General features: G+C 39.0%; 1 long non-coding RNA gene across 4 annotated transcripts; it reads right to left on the minus strand.

Annotated features, from left to right (window-relative positions):
* Positions 1–756: 756 nt before the first annotated feature.
* Positions 757–10,745, minus strand: LOC111872278. Of its 4 annotated transcripts, none has more exons than XR_002844197.2 (4): positions 10,488–10,745; positions 6,545–9,224; positions 2,780–2,873; positions 757–827 (listed from the first exon to the last, which is right to left on the minus strand). It is a non-coding gene; the product is annotated as an uncharacterized LOC111872278 (long non-coding RNA). The 4 variants fall into 4 exon arrangements; XR_002844199.2 differs by having other exon boundaries at positions 6,545–7,962; positions 9,027–10,675; XR_002844198.2 differs by having other exon boundaries at positions 6,545–7,962; positions 8,997–10,675.
* Positions 10,746–13,093: the final 2,348 nt, after the last annotated feature.

Consider the following 13,093-nt stretch of genomic DNA (forward strand, 5'->3'; position numbering starts at 1 on the left):
TATAACAAGAGAAATCAAAGGGGTAAAGAGAGCTCGGTCGGTTCCTAACTGGGGCAAGAAATGTTTCTCTTCTGCAATGTCCAGACCAGCTGCGGCGCCCACCCAGCATCCTGTCCAATGGGTACTGGAGCTCTTTTCCTGGTGTTAAAGTGGCCAGGGCATGAAGCTGACAACTCACCTGTTATCTAGCATCTCTTCAAGGTGCAGGGCTTAACTGATTAAAAACGGAAAAGTTAAACTGCTGGAAAAAATCTCTACTCTTTCTTGATCAGTTTAGCCAAAATAAAATAAAGCCATTTTGTGCCAAAAACGAACCTACCTCTGCTTGATAAACAACACACAATTCATACATGTGATCATCATACCCCATCTTACAACATGAATGCATTTCAAATAATCGTTTAATTGCTGAAGCAGAGAAATGAGCAGCAGCTTTCAAAATTCTACTTAGCAATGCTGCCAGTGCAACACAGCGGTTCTGTACTTGTAACAGTTCTCATTCTGATATGCAACAGTTTGCAAAGCCCCCATCTCAGAACCCTATCCAGTCTGTACTGGGGATAAATCAGGAGGGGAGTGAAAGTGACCACTCACATCCATCTAGTGCCACGGCCAAGAATGGTNTATAATAATCAGGAAAGAATAAATACATTCATTAAACAGAAACTATATATATATTAACTTAAATTAATCAAAACAGAATACATCAAACTATAATCACAATTTAATTTCCCTCAATAATGAATCCATTTTTTCTAAAACTTCCACGTCCAGAACCAGAATATCTTTGTCGTCATTGTCACAGCACTCCTTCCAGGTGGTTGAGCCTGAAATAATAAATATGTATAAGAAATGGCAGATTTGCAATAAAATAAGCAGGTTCTGAGAGCAAAAATAAAACTATAAAGTTCGTGACTACGGTATATTGACTTAGTTACTCATGGAGCTGAGCCCTTCTGGAGGAGCCGCCAATTCAGCAGCTACTCAAGAATTTCCCAGCATTTTAGGGAACCTGAAGGTTCATCAGTGTGTTCACAAGAGCAATCCGCTGGTCCCTATCCTGAGCCAGATCTATCCAATGTATACCATTCTATCTCTCTAAGATCCATTCTAATATTGTCCACCTACCTACGCCTTGGTCTTCCCTGTGGTCTCCTTCCTTCTGGCTTTTCCACCAATATCCTATACACATTCCTCGTCTCCCCCATTCGTGGTACATGACCTGCCCACCTCATCCTCCTTGACTCGATCATTCTAATTATACTTGGAGAAGAGTACAAGTTATGAAGCTCCTCATTATGCAGTTTTCTCCAACCTCCTGTCACTTCATCTCTCTTCGGTCCAAATATTCTCAACACCCTGTTGTCAAACACCCTCAGTCTATGTTCTTCCCTTAATGTCAGAGACCAAGTTTCACACCCATACAGGACCACGAGCAAAATTATAGTTTCGTATATTCTAATTTTTATGTTTTTGGACAGCAGATGAGAAGACAAAAGGTTCTGAACTGAATGGTAACAAGCATTACCCGAGTTTCATTTCCTCTTAATCTCCTCCTCAATCAGGTTTTGATCTATTATCGTCGTTCCCAAATATCTGAACTGTGCCCCATTTTCCAAACATCTGTTTCCTATCTTTATGTCATGATTTTGCCCTGCATTTTGGTGATGAGACAGTAACATATACTGAGTTTTCTCTGTGTTTACTTCTAGACCAACCTCTTTACTTGCGTCAATTAAAGTCTGTGTATTTTTCTTTATGGTATCTATTTGTACATTGTCACCCAGTAAATTCACATCATCGGCATAGGCCAATAGCTGATGTATCCCGTTTAATTTCAGTCCCACCTGGTTTCCCTGGACCTTCCTAATGGCATATTCTAAAGCAAAGTTGAAAAGAAGTGGCAATAAAGCATCTCCTTGTTTTACACCATTTTGGATAGGAAATTTATCAGACAAATGTTTACCTATATGGACTTTACTATAAGTTTCTTTTACACACATTTTAATCGGCATAACTAGTTTCATCTTGTTTCTTGGATATCCCGAACTCTATCAGAATATTGTACAGTACTTCCTTCCTAACTGAATCATAGGCTTTACTGAAGACTACAAATAGCTGATGTACTGTAGCATTCTACTCCCATTCTTTCTCCAATATCTGACTAATACAAAACATCTGATCTGTAGTTGATCTGTTACGTCGAAACCCACACTGATGATCCCCCAATAATTTCATCTATATATGGACTTAACCTTGAAAGAAGAATATTGGACAAAATTTTATATGAAGCTGATATCAGTGATATCTCCTGATAATTACCAGTCAGTTTTATCACCCTTCTTGTGAACTGGTACAATAATAGACTCCTACTGATCAGGCAATTTTTCCTTATGCCAAATAGAAGTAATTTTTGTGCACTCTTGCAGACTGCATTTGTTAATGCATCGTGTTGGAAAGAAAAGGAACTAACACGAGTGGTGTGCTTTCCACGAGGAAATTCAAAGCAAGCACACTCATACATTTCCTGATGCTATCTTAACATTAGGGTCATGTAATTACCGCATGCTGCAGTGTTAAAATTAATTTATCTGATGCAATTTGGTTTCTTGCAGACAGTCTCAGAGCATACAAGAAATTAGTCTTGACTTCCTAATATAAATGACAACTGTGAATTTCTGCTTGTCAGCTCATAAAATCAACTCATCTCAGATGAGCAGGGAACCATATTTTTCATGCCCTTATAATTTTACATATAAAACAGTTATATTATCCTTACTGTGTAACTCCGACTTTTCGTCCAGAGGTTTTTCATTCCTCCTCCTTTTCGCTTGTCCTCTTGCAAGGATCTTCTCTAACTCAGCAGCTGCTCCCTGTAATTAATAATAAGATATCAGCTTCTGAACAACACTTCACGAGACAGCAGAAGATTTTTATATGCCATTAAATTTACAATTATAGGTGCATTATTACATTCTGTTTCAAAAGTGTACACCATTCCATCTACCTGTGTGTGACAACTTCTAATCCAAATGAATGCATTTTAATGCACTTTACTTTTGCAATCCCTTACTAAAATTTATCTAGTTAACTGAACTATGGTCCATGGAGTAACCATTACATGAACAGCTAATATAATTTATACCAGGGGTCTCCAAACTTTTCGAAATGCAGGCCACATTTGGTAATTCAGCACTTTCAATGGGCCGGATAAAATGAGAAATTAATAACTCAAGGTATATGAGTTTTATTGAAAGCACAGAAATTCATAAACTAAATGCAAAGTACGTGAGAAAAAATTATCGTATATTAATGACAACAGACAGTAGCAGCAAATGCTCATATTTTCATCACAAATTATAATAAAACAATTAATGTGAATGATGGAACTCTTTTTGCATTCTTAACATCTGATTAAATTGAGGTGATGCTGATCTGTTACAATTACACTGCACCACTGCAAGAAGTCTTGTGCACAAGACGGCTAGTAACGAACTGCTCGCGCTACCTACGTTGCCACAAAGTTACACTGCCGATCGAGGCTGAACAAGTACTAAGAAATACCATGCAGTATACGGTCCAGAATTAGTAAAATTGTTAATATTAATATTAACATAATATGGAATATGAATATATTTTAAACACAATCTTAAGTAATGAATTTGAAATCTGTGAACAAGTATTTTTTTGTAAGATTTGAGGCTTTCACGGCGGTGACTATGAAGAAAGCAGTCTTCTGGGATTTGGCACCGTGTATATGTGGTGTTAACCGACGTTTCGTAGGAACGTATCGCCTCCATCTTCAGAGTAGAAGAAAAAATATAAGAAATCTGCAAGCGAAGAGACCGTGAGAACCGGTAAAAGCAGACTGCTGAAGATGGAGGCGCTACGTTCCTCCGAAACGTCGGTTAACACCACATATACACGCTGCCAAATCCCAGAAGTATTTTTTTACCAGTACTCATTGGAAAATTAGTTCAATTGGCGCATTTCTGCACAATTCTTTCGCGGGCTGGATGTGGCCCACAGGCCGTAGTTTGGAGACCCTTGATCCATACATTTAAAGATTACGGTCTTCTGGGATGTGACACCATGCAGTCTGGTAGCCAGGTATGAATCTTTCAGATCTGAACCCCTCTGACTCTTCTACCCTAAATATGGAGGCAGCAGCTTCCTCTGAAATACAGGTACTTATCTATGGTGTCACATACGGGAATACTGTAATCTTAATATTCACTGCTGTCACGGCATCAAATATCATAACTGACACGCATTTAAGAAAATATTAAGCAGAACAAAACTATTTCAGGAAGAAGTTACAACCACGAATGAATTTTACATTTTGTGCCAGATGACTTTTCTTCGTGCAACATATTTTCAAGATAAAACTGATTGTGGGAATATAAAATGTGCTTGTTCATGAAAACTGAACACCCACTGAACATCTATATTTTATGCATAAGATATCCTCAAACAATTATGAATCACAGAGAAGGGATTTAAATATGGAAACAAAGCAAAACTCTCATCCTCTTTTCTTTGGTAATATCGATTAGTAATGATACCTATTATAAAATAATCAATTTTCTGGACATTATTCACTATCTTAATTTTCATCTGAAACAACACTTCAGAGAGTGGATCTGTTTCCATCCTCATCCATCCACCAAAACCAATCAACAGAGCCAGTCCCTATCTCCACAGACAGAACGCTGCAACTTTCGGATATCATTTATCTACTATAAGAATGAAAATGTTCACGCTTCTAATTCTATGGATAAACTGTATTAAGAAATAATGCCTCATTTTAGTTTGGTTCTAAAGTAATACTACACTCAATGTCTGTCTGTCTCATTAAATCATTATAAATACAAAGAACAAATTTCGAGGAGATGCTCCCAGCAAATTGTTACTTTTCCCAATTACCCGACATAAACAATACAAACAGAATGTCTGTGCAGTCTGTAAAGTGAGATACAACTCCAGCCTTGAACCTATGCAAGTTGAAAGTACTTTAAAATTATCCACCTTTTGTTAATTTATGGAAATGGAAGTGCATATGGCAATCACATAAAAAGTTTGAGCCAATGATGGTCATTAGTGATAAACTGTATATAACTTATATACGTGGGGCAATCCAAAAGTTACTGAAATTTGAATTTTGCGTGCGAATGGTTATGAGTACATGGAAATACTGCTAGGTGTCTCCTCACACATCCTTCTTGAATCAGTGTGGCAAGCGGCATCGAGTTGAGTGGTTGGGTTTATTATTGGTGAATGTATTTCCATTGTTGTGTTTCCGTGAGTTTGCGGTTTTGCGATGGCTGACCTGAGAGAGCAACGTGTCTGTATAAAGTTTTGTTTCAAACTTGGGAAAACCGCTGCAGAAACGCACCAAATGTTGAAGCAAGCTTTTGGTGAAAAGAGTTTAGGCCAGACATGAGAAAATGTCGTGAAAGTTAGGGATCTGATTCTGCAAGATCTTAGACTGACCATCCAAGACCTCTGTAACACCTTGGGACTAAGTTATGGTACATGTCAACGAATTTTGTCAGAGGAAGTGAACGTGAGGAGGATTGCGGCGAAGTTTGTGCCACGATTGCTGCAAAATGAACAGAAGCAGCATCGCTTGGAAGTCTGCAGGGAACTTCAGCAACAGCTTCAAGAGGATCCAAACTTTCTTTTGAAGGTTGTCACTGGTGACGAAAGTTGGGTTTATGGCTACGACCCTGGAAGCAAGCAGCAATTGTCGCAATGGAAGAGCCCTTCTTCACCTCGGCCAAAAAAAGCTCGACAAGTCAAGAGCAACACTGAGTCCATGTTTATCTGTTTTTTTTTTGATACTGACGGGATTGTTCATAAGGAGTTCATCCCTCCTGGTCAGATAGTCAATAAAGAGTTCTATCCCGATGTTCTAAGGCGTTTGAGGGAGGACATGAGGAGAAAACGTCCAGAGAAGTGGCGCACGAACGACTGGGTACTCCACCATGACAACGCATGACCACATACGGCTTACATTGTGCAGGAATTTTTGGCTAAAAACAAGATGGCAGTTGTTCCCCACCCACCGTACTCGCCAGACTTAGCTCCATGCGACTTCTTTCTCTTCCCCAAGATGAAAATCAAGTTGAAGGGGCGAAGATTTGATACAGTTGAGGAAATTCAAGCGGAAACGCGGACAGTACTAAACACCCTAACAAAGAAAGACTTCCAGGATGCATTTGAAAAGTGGCAGAAACGCTGGGATCGGTGTATGCGCTCCCAAGGGGACTACTTTGAAGGTGATGGTGCAGAATAAGATCAAGGTAAGATGTAATAGTTTTTATTAATATATTTCGGGAACTTTTGGATTGCACCACGTACATATACTGATAGTATAAACATATCTACCATGTATACCAATAGTATAAGACCCCAAAGACTTCAGAACCCTAAACTGAACCATACTGACAAATTTTCAGATTCCTTCAAACTGATAGTTTAGAAATGTTAAGGTGGTTTTCATTTCTGTGTATCCTGCCATATCAGAACAAAATCTACTTACTTCACTTGGTTTCACTGCTCTCTTCTCAACATGGCCTTCCCGTGGGCCCCAAAATCGTTCAGTATCTGAGCAACTGTCAATCTGACTATGTTTCCTCTTGCTTGATTCAAAAACTGTTCTGCCACCAGCTTCCTCTCCTACTTCCGTAGCTCCTATGCATTGTGCAGCGCCACCTCTAAGACCCACAGCATATCCTACAAAAACAGTGGAACAATTCTAAAATTGTTGCTGGCACTTTCACACTGTATTGTGTAACTCTGTAATCCACCGTAAATTTAAAAAATTAACTCCGGCTCCCGTCAGGACAAATGGGACATCACACACAACCGTAGCAATTTCATATGTTACAGGAATGAAGCCATCATTCATATCAGTAAGGATGTGAATGCCATCTTAATTCAGCAGAACTCTGTAACATATAGCACTACAGCCTATCATCACACAGAAAAACATATCACTGTTTATATAGATTTTGTACATGAATTTGGAACACCTGAAAGGGCTTGAATTGCATAAAGGAATCATATCATGTTATTACTTCACTTGTTTTACTAAGTACAGTATACATTTTTAGAATATAAATAAAATCATATAAGAACCCTGAACAGCTTTCAAGCGTATTCTGATGAAACACCCTGATGACATTTCAACGTCAAATTACATCAGGTTATCAATTAATTAAATCAAGCAAATAACATCTGATGCTGTATTCTGACAGCGCTTTTATAGGTTTCTTAATTTACTACTGGTACATCTATACAGGCGGATGTTATGAATGTAATGCTGCCAACCAAAGCTATACTCTTGTATCTGGCATGTCTGGTAGCTCAACACCAAACGTACGTACTGCCTGCTATTTCTTCCTTCACACTGACACTGAGTACACTCATACTGGGTCCTCTGAATATTCCCATTTTTAATCTCTCTCAAGAGTGGAAGTTGATGTAATAAACCAGTTCTGCAATCTCTCTGCGGGTAAAGCTGGAGGGAAGTGAAGCTGACCACTCACCTCCATCCAGTGCTGAGGTCAAGAAACTAAGCACAGTGACAACATTTCTTTTAATCATGCAAGTTCCAACTAGTTCTGACACATCTGAGTGCTCTAAGAAAATAACAGACTATTGGTTTCTGTTTATATAAGTAGACATTTCAAACTTCAAATCATTTAATAACTCAGCCATCTCCCACAGAAGGTCTCAGTCAGCATCTAAGACCAGGCCATCGTCATTCTTATCATCCCCTTTGCCATTTAGCAGGAAATTTGAATGTGCGGTACTGGTGCTATTGCCAGGCGAGTCAACGGGTTCTTGTTCAGTTTCTTCCAATTGCATCAGCCTCACTTTTCTTAGGAGGAGGGTCACCATCATAAACCTTCTTCCACTTTGATGCCATTCCTTTCTCCTGCCTGAAGATGTTGCCTAAAAAATAAATATGTACAATAAGAAATGGCAGATCTGTAACAAAATATCCTGATACATGTCATGTTCGCTTCACCTTAGCTGCAAATGAAGTATGTAACAATGTAAATATGTCTAACAGTTATGACTTGAATGTTTGCCACTTCTGCCTAACATGCAGTTACAGTATTTTGTTACAGTTAGTGTTATTATAAAATTATGCTTTTCTGGCATCTGCTATTCAGGAGGAAATCTCATATGTACATTTTTGCCCCACATCTGTATGTCGTTCCCTTCTCCTTTTGGCCCATTTTCATATTCCTAAAATCAGAAGTAGACAGGAAATCAACTGGCTGTGTGTGTCTGTTAATCACCCCTAACAATTGCTGAACACTTTTACTGGCCTTCATGAAACTTGGTATGTATATCACGATTCCTGGGGCCATCTCAACTGAGCACTTGAGAAATCCCTCTCATCAGTAATACCAACAGTGAAGCCTCTCAAATCCTTTTAGATAATAACCTTAATATGACTTGAATACCTGAACCAAATGTCATCAAATTTGGCTCTGGCAAGAAATTTCCCATTTAAACTGTATTACTCAACTTAACGTCCATTATTTATTGTCCGTCAATACTGCAACACTTATTTGTTCACTATTTAATTTTAATTTTACTTTAACATTATACACCTAGACACTGCATGTTCCGGCCCCAAACGGCCATCTTCAGGTGTCTTGATATATTACAAATATTTTTCATTATATTATGTTAAAACTCCTACACTGTCTAAGTCCCTGTTCAAATCACATGCTGTAGTCCTCTTGTCAAGGTACTGATGGACGATAAATAATGGACATTAAGTTGAACAATTGCAACGGGATGCTGAGAATATCTGGACAGAAGAGGAATGAAATAATATGAGGCTGCAGAAAATTGCACAATGGGGAGCTTCAGAAACTGTACTCTCTGCTAAATATAATCAATACATTTTAACCCTTCTGAGACACAGGAAAACAAGGGATTCTCCACAAACTCTAAAAACAATATCCTACCACACATCCTCATGTGATTCACATTCAGACCTTGGTGGTGGCGCACATGCAGCTCCGTAGAGATGACACACACATCCCATTCCTTGGTGGCTGATACGCTTGTGTCTTTCTCTTTGTCAGCTGGTCACAACGGGGATGGAACTTAATTTCTGAAACCTGATACTCTTATGATTTTCAGCAAGAACCACTGTTCCTTGATGGCTGCATGCCAGAACTACCACTGTAATGCTACAAACATGTTCATCACAGTTTGGGCACATATCGCTGGTGAAAAATTATAAAAATACATACCAACAAGGAAATTCACCACCATAAAACAGACCGTACTAAATAATGACAACAAACAACAAAATACAATCGGAGAAAGAGAGAACATAGCGGACACCATTCTATCACAGTCTTCCTCCCAAATTAATAGCAACTGCTAGAAACAAGAAAAAAGCCTCAGAATGACAGCACCATCTTCTGCAATATTCTCACAGTTCCTACAGGGCAACACTCCCATAAGACACAAGAAAATGGGTACCTACAAATACGTACACAACAAATTACTGAATTACAATCAAAAACTTAACCGAAACAAAACTTATACTGCAAGAATTCGACATCAAACCAAACTTACAATTTACCATGTAAAAGGAACAGAACAACAAAAATTAATTTGCTCAACATTACAATACAGGGAACAGAAAGTTGCCTATCATACAAAATATATAATGCATGGATTTCCCCTGTACAACATATAGGTAAACAACAACAAAAGAATTTTAGATAAAAGCACAAGAAAAAAAAAAGACACAGAAAAACGGAGGAAACAAAACATCTCATACCCATACACCAACAAAACACACAACTAGAACAGCAGCACCAGGTAAGAAAAGAAACCCACACAGGCACCCCTCAAAAACACACAAGTTCAGATCACACAGAGAACAAATTCCACAACTGCCTGAATTCCCCAGATAAATATACCTTTATAATTAATATGTTATTACTTTAACTACAACTTTAATTATATAACACTTAATACAAAAGAGGCATTACATAGAACATAAAAACTGGAAATAAACACTCAAACTGTCTAAATACTGAAAAAAAGAAATGTACGGAGCACTAACATATCAGAGAAAAATCTGAATATAAGAAAAGCTGTACTTACCTAAATGTTGCCATGAAATGTACGAAACGTGTAGTACTTAATACATGACCTACAGTGTAGCTATACTAACACTCAGGTGACGGAAATATAGTAATAAAGGAAAATATTACAAGAATGAGAAAAAAATCGTCTCCCCTGGAAACAATTAATTAATGGCGACACTAAATTAAAAGAATGCCATTTTGCAGTTAAAACCATAAACCAACGTGAGGCATTCAAATTCAAACAGTCGATGCAGCAATGTGCATTTGGTTAATCTAGGAAGTGTATTCAGATCTGATAAAGGTATGACTGATAATTATTCCACACAGTTCGGCATCTTAGTTACTTACCTTGCTTAAAGTCAAGAAAAGGGTAACAGACGAACCCAGAGGAACAACTGCCTACCGCCATCAAAATAAGCTAGCAATGCTACCAACCAGCAACGGAGAACTACAATCACGCATCAGAGCGTACCCATATCAATGATGAAACACGGTCCCTAATTGGTCTCCAGCAAATACTATTTAATATAGCACTTTTCAATCTCCAATCACATCGTTTGTCGCTTTATGCGTGAAGTTGTTACTTCTACATCATCCGATAGGTATATATTTACTTGAAGAAAGCAGTCTTCTGGGATTTGGCACCGAGTATATGTGGTGTTAACCGACGTTTCGGAGGAACGTATCGCCTCCATATTCAGGGTAGAAGAAAAAATATAAGAATTCTGCAAGCGGAGAGACCGTGAGAACCGGTAAAAGCAGACTGTGTGGAAATACACAGCTATGTGAGAGCAGAGAGGGAAGGGGGGAAGGGCAAGTATACAAGTGAAAGCAGTAGCAACATCAAAGCAGTGGGTCTGCCTCCATACAAAAAATTTTTAACACAACATCAAAGCAGTGGGTCTGCCTCCATACAAAAACACAACATCAAAGCAGTGGGTCTGCCTCCATACAAATTATCCAATTTCCTCCAGCTGGTTAAAGACAGCCTGGGCCTAAAGACACCGGGTGTATACAGTATCCCATGCGAGTGCGGGAAAGTCTATATTGGGCAGACAGGCCGCTCCGTGGACATGAGGTTGAAGGAGCATCAGCGGCACATCCGTCTCAAACAACCGGACAAGTCGGCCATAGCTGAACACAGCATCGATCGGGACACCGCATTCAGCTTCAGAATACCTCCATCCTCGCCACCAAGACCCGCTATATGGATCGCGTCATTAGGGAGGCAATTGAGATTGAACTGCATCCAGGAAATATGAACAGAGAGGGGGGGTTTTGTCTCAGCAAGTCTTGGAAACCTCTCATCTGTTCTCTTAGAAAACCCCCACCGGGATATGACGCCGGATCCAGAAGGCCACACAGGCCATGACCAACCAACATAACAACCACCCCCAACCCCCTCAACTTACGGATTAGTGCCCAGCCTTTAACCTTGCCTTTCTCTTCCCTACACAAAAACACGCTTGTCCCAGCTCCCTTCCCCTACCCCTCCCACACTACTGCTTTCACTTGTATACTTGCCCTTCCCCCTTCCCTCTCTGCTCTCACGTAGCTGTGTATTTCCACACAGTCTGCTTTTACCGGTTCTCACGGTCTCTCCGCTTGCAGAATTCTTATATTTTTTCTTCTACCCTGAAGATGGAGGCGATACGTTCCTCCGAAACGTCGGTTAACACCACATATACACAGTGCCAAATCCCAGAAGACTGCTTTCTTCATAGTCACTGCCGTGAAAGCCTCAAATCTTATATATATTTACTTAATCACTTAAATTATGATACATTAAATACTGAAACAGATTGCACTGATTTTGACATCGAACTGTGCTCAATCAAAATTCTGTCCGAATCATCATATATTTATATATTTGCAGTTTATAGAGCCCCTTCTGGTAATTTTACTTATTTTATGCATGAAATGGACGAGATAATTAAGATCATTATATAACTTAAAAATAGCATTTTATCATATGTGGAGACTTTAATATGGATTACCTTACTGATAATTGTATGAAATGTCAGTTTAATTTCTTGTTAAATTCATATAATCTTTTTAGCATTGTAGGCTTTCTTACTAGAATACAGAATACATCCAAATCTGCTACAGATAATACATTTATACATTATTCAAGATTAGGAACTTCTAAAGTTACTCCTATACCAAATGGTATATCTGATCAAAATGCTCAACTCATTTTCATCCATGACATTATGCTACCTTTCCTTCACAAAGGTTATTGGAAAACAAGGATAACTGTTAAATGTTCATTAGCTGATTCCAATTACAAACTTAGTTATGAGATGTGGAAAGAAGGTTTTGAAGAGAATGATGTGAATGTTATGTTTAATTCCTTTTTAAATATATGAGGGTTGGAACTTTAATAGTGACAACTATTTATTTACTACTGATACAAAATAGATGCATGTTTCAAAGTTTTACTGTCCTTCAATGTAGTCACCAGCATTGTGTACAACCCTTTGCCAGCGATGTGGAGTCATAGGATACCTTTAGCAGCGTCTGTTGTGTTGATAGTTCGAATGGAGCGGTCTACTGCCTGAAGAATCTCTGGAACAGTTCTGAAGTGAATGCAAGGAAGTGGTTCCTTCATCTCAGGAATCAAGTCAAAGTCACAAGGGCTTAAGTCCAGGGAGTATGGTGGATGGTACAGCACTTCCCAGCCCCATGGATCGAACAAAGCAGCCACAGCTTGCCATTTCTGCATTTCCATCAAATCATGCAGAACTCATCGTGATGCAATTTTTCTCATGCCCAGGCGTTCCTTCAGAATGTGAAGCATAGTTGTATGCGCTAATCCTGTCTCTCGGGCCAGCTCACGAATTGTATGGCGTCGATCACTCTCCAGTATCACGGAAAGAGCATACACTCCTTCACTGACACTAGGACAACCTGGCTGACACATGTCTGCCACATTTTGGCATCCCTCGTTGAAT

The sequence above is a fragment of the Cryptotermes secundus genome, unplaced genomic scaffold (assembly GCF_002891405.2).
Source record: "Cryptotermes secundus unplaced genomic scaffold, Csec_1.0 scaffold7427, whole genome shotgun sequence".
Taxonomy (NCBI): domain Eukaryota; kingdom Metazoa; phylum Arthropoda; class Insecta; order Blattodea; family Kalotermitidae; genus Cryptotermes; species Cryptotermes secundus.